This window comes from Oryctolagus cuniculus, chromosome 7 (assembly GCF_051225735.1).
Source record: "Oryctolagus cuniculus isolate XC-2025 breed Fujian yellow rabbit chromosome 7, ASM5122573v1, whole genome shotgun sequence".
Classification (NCBI taxonomy): domain Eukaryota; kingdom Metazoa; phylum Chordata; class Mammalia; order Lagomorpha; family Leporidae; genus Oryctolagus; species Oryctolagus cuniculus.
In genome coordinates, this window is record NC_142873.1 from 53053147 (window position 1) to 53057545 (window position 4399).

General features: G+C 41.7%; 1 protein-coding gene across 2 annotated transcripts in view; it reads left to right on the plus strand.

Annotated features, from left to right (window-relative positions):
- The window catches only part of SPAG17 (sperm associated antigen 17), a 285936-nt gene that overhangs the window by 268754 nt on the left and 12783 nt on the right, over positions 1–4399 (plus strand). The gene's annotated exons all lie outside the window — the stretch shown is intronic.

Genomic DNA, 4399 nt, shown 5'->3' on the forward strand with positions numbered 1-4399 from the left:
TTAGCATCTTTCACAATATAGAACTGGATAGGATAGAGCTGTGGATTTTCCCAATAATCACACTGTAGTTCCTTTTTTGAACAGTTCCTTCCTCTTTCTTTTTGCACTTTATTCTAAACGAGAAAGTAGACCATGCCTTCTATATTCTCCTTAGAAATTAAGCTGAATATTCAGGTTAATTTCTCACAAGCTCTACTTTCCATCCAATAGTACAACATTGAACTAAGCCAGGTTCTCAGCCTCATCATAGTAAGGATCACTGTTCTTCCAGTATCCAATAACATGTTGCTCACTTCTGTGTGAGGCCCCACCAGAAGCACCTTTCATGTTGCTACGTCCTCCAAGAATCTGTTCTTAATGATATAAGAATTCTCAAAGATGGTAACTTTCACCAGAACTGCTTTTACCATCCTTTACATTTCTACCTGTGTCTTCAAGGCAACCTAGACTTTTTCGATCACGTGGTTCAAAATTTTAGCTTCTATACAGTATCTAACTCCAAAGACATTTCCACATTTGTAGGCATTTGTTATAGCAACATTCTATTTGCTGATGTCAAGTTCTGTACTGGGGCTGCCATATCAAATTATCAAAAATTAAGTGGTTTAAAACAACAGGTATTTATTCTTTTGCAGTTCTGGGGACCAGAGGTCTGAAATCAAGATGTTGATGAGGTTGGTTCCTTTTGGAGGCTCTGAGGGAGGATTTGTTCCATGCTTCTCCTAGCTTCTGACAGTAGCAAGGAATCCTTTGTATTCCTTGGTTTTAGCTACATCATTCCAATCCTGATCACTTCCTGTTGTCACATGGTGTTCTTCCCTGCATGTCTTCACCAGGCATTCTCATAAAAACATGAGTTATTGGATTTAAAGGCCCACCTTCCCCACCCTCCCTAATCTAGTCTGAGTTCATCTTGACTGACTAAATCTGTGAAGACACTATTCCCAGATAAGGTCACATTCACAGAATGAGTGGACATGAATATTTTGGAGGGCACTTGTCTTGAACCACACTTTGGGGATTACTAAATTAAGGCAGTTTATTTCTGTTTTAGCGCATGTCCTTCAGAAGTTATCCTCAACTGAGAAGTTTGAAAGCCAGAGAGTGAGTGAGAGACAGTACCTGACCTGTCTGTCCCCTGCTGCCTCCCAAGGTGCAGATGAGCAGGGAACTGGAATCAGGAGCAAACCTGGGACTAGAGCCCAGGCATTCCAACATGTGATGCAGGCATCGCACATGGCCTCTTAACTGCTATGCCAAAAATCTGACCCAAGATTCCAATTCCTGCTAGCACCAACCTATCATGCTAATTCCATGAATGTCACTAAGAAATGCCTTAAGCACTATTTCTGTTATGTGTTCCCTTGTGGGAATTACCACAGAGTTGATAAGATTAAAAAGATGCACTAACAATAGTAATAGATTTTGTTGACTTCAAGCACTTAACCGTAACTATGAGGGCAGGCATTATAATACCATTTTATCAATGAGGAATCTGAATCCTAATTAGGTTAGGTGGTTTGCTCTATAAAAATTGTATTGTTATCTGTTTTTAATCTAACAAATTACCCCAAAATTTAACTGCACAAAGTAACAAATATTTAATGGTCTTCCAGCTCCTGTGGGTCAGGTTTCCAGGCATAGTTCAGCAGGGCCATCTGGCTCAAATGGAGGTGAATCCATTTTCAAGCTCACTTGTTGGCAGAACTCAGTTCCTTGTAGACTAAAAGGCTGTTAGGCGGAGGGCTGCAGTTCCTCACTGACTGCTGCCTGAAGACTGTCCTCAGTTCCTTGCTTGTGGGCACCTCCTCAGTGAGGTCTCACAGGGCGGCTTGGTGTATCAGAAAAAGCACCTGAGCAAGACTGAGAGAATGCGAGCAAGGCAGAATGCAGCTTCATAACCTCATCTTGGAAGGGACATCCTAGTGCATTTCATTAGCAGCCAATCAAGACTAACGGCACTCAAAGAGGAAGGGTCACTGTAAGGATTAGGCCCAGTGACTCTTAATGCATGTCCTGGGTTCTACAAACATTATCAGTGCTGCTCACATCCCCCTTTCCATGCAAAAAAAAAAAAAACAAAAAAAAAAAACAAAAAAAAAAAACAAAAACACACCTCCAAAATAAAGTGAAAGGACTTGAGGTATATGTTGATGCTACCGTTAAGAATCTTAGTCCCATCTGGGATCTTAAATTGAGCAAAGTGGGCTGAATGTGGATGGCAGATGTAGCCCGGGAGGTTTCTTCCTAAGTCCTACCCACTATGCCCTTCATTTTCCTATAGGCTGTTGAGCAGGATCAGCAATTATAAATGATGGGTGAGTAGAAACCCAGATACATCTGTCGCTCCCCCATTCGTGGAGGAACGATACTGGACCCTGCGCTGTTCTTTCATCTGCTCGGCCCTTCCCGGGTTAGCTGCCGTTCCCTCATTCGTGGAGGAATGACGCCGTCCCGGGTTAGCTGCCGACCCCTCCACCTCCGTGGAGGGGCGGCACCCCCCCCGCCGCTTTCCCCGCTTCTGCGGAGGAGCGGCATACCGCTGGCCGGCTCTCTCAGGGGCTGCTCAGATGTTCCTCAGGTGTTCCTTCAGATATTCCTGGTGCATGTTGTCTCTCTCCTCCTTTATAGTCCTCTTCCACCAATCCCAACTCTGCTACCCACACGCCGAGCACACTGCTCTCCTCCAATCAGGAGCAGGATCAGCTCCTGCAGTTTATCAGTTAAGCTGGCGAGAGGCAGCTGCGTAGAAGTTTACTCCTCCCCAGCGCCATATTGTGGGAGAGCAGATGCATAGAATTAGTCTTAATTCCAGTAACTTAGTCTAGTCTCAGTTGCTCCCCACATACATCCTCTGTCCAGGCACAGATAACACTGCTTTCTGGGGCCTTGTCCTAGATTCCCTGCTAGAGATTTGCTACATTTCTCTGGGAGCTGTGACTTGACACTTGAGATGGAAAAACAAGTTAATACCAAATACATAAAGTTGCTAACTTCTAGCCAGGCAATGTCAAAATTGTTAAGTATATCTTGTCTAAACAAACGGAGATATACACAAACTTTTTCAAATAAGCTTAAGTATTACACTCCTGATAAACCACTCATGAGGCTTTTCTTTATGGCATTACAGCATTTCTATAGGTAACTTGCTGCATTTTATCAAGAGATATTCCTTAAGTGTTTTTTACATTAAAGATTATATATAGCCGGTGGCTACTGAAGCTGGTAAATTCTGACTTGACTAGAAATCCGCTTGGCTTAAAATTCATTTAAATACACCTGTTAACCTCAGACCTTTAGTGTTAAGGGGTTCCCAGTATTTCAACTAAATCTATAATTCAGCTACTTATTGCATATACTACTTTATTTACTATTAGGTTCCCATTCTTTTTGATTAGTATAAAACTTATCAAAATAAATACTCCAGTACTGTTAGCCTATTCAACTGTAAATGGTGGCAAAGCTATGGGAAAACAGCACTTAACATAAGAACAATTATTAATGACATATATATCTAGAATGCCCTCCTGGAACTTGTTCTGGTTTGGATGCTATCAAAAATGTTAATGGAAAATGCTGCAATTTTCTTAAGTTCTAATGAACAACTCTGAGAAGCACAGATGATATGGATTCAGCCTCTATTCTCATTAAGAATGAAGATATTTTTCAAGATTTAAGTAGCTCTTCTTTCTAGTGTCAACATCAGCTGCCTAAACAAGACTGACTTCTTGGAAAGCACATGCAGTACATTATACTATATTCTCTTGTCTTTAGCTAAGCATTCAGGAACTTTTGTCAAAACTCACTCTTTATTTCTACTCTGTCCAACAAACAGTATCACTGTATTCCTTACCTCACACATCAGTGATTATGGTAGGCTTTAGGAAGAGTAACAAACTCATCGTTTGGAATACGAATCACCAAGCCACAGAACTGCAGCTCTGAGACTGAGAAGAAAATGGCAGCATCACGACACAGTAACTTAGATGAAAACATAAATAAATAGAAGATAAAAACCAAAACTGTCTCAAGTGAAAATATAAAAAGGAGTTTGAATTGATAATTAAAAGAAAGACTTTGTACCGAAGATGGCTCAAGTGCTTGGGCCTCTGCCCCCATGGAGGAGACCCAGATGAAATTCCAGGCTCCAGCTTTGGCCTGGCCATTTGGGAAGTGAGCCAGTGGATGGAACATCTCTAACTCTGCCCTTGAAATAAAATAAAATCTTAAAAACAGACAAAAACAAACAAAAAAAAACCCTTTGCCTAAAGAAAAGCTCAGGCCCAGAAGTGTCTATGTCAATCTCTTTCTAGAACCTTCCTCTCCCCAAATCCCTACCCCCAGCACAAACAGTGCATTCCCTGCTCCGAAGCACAGAATACTCTTAGCATGACTGCTC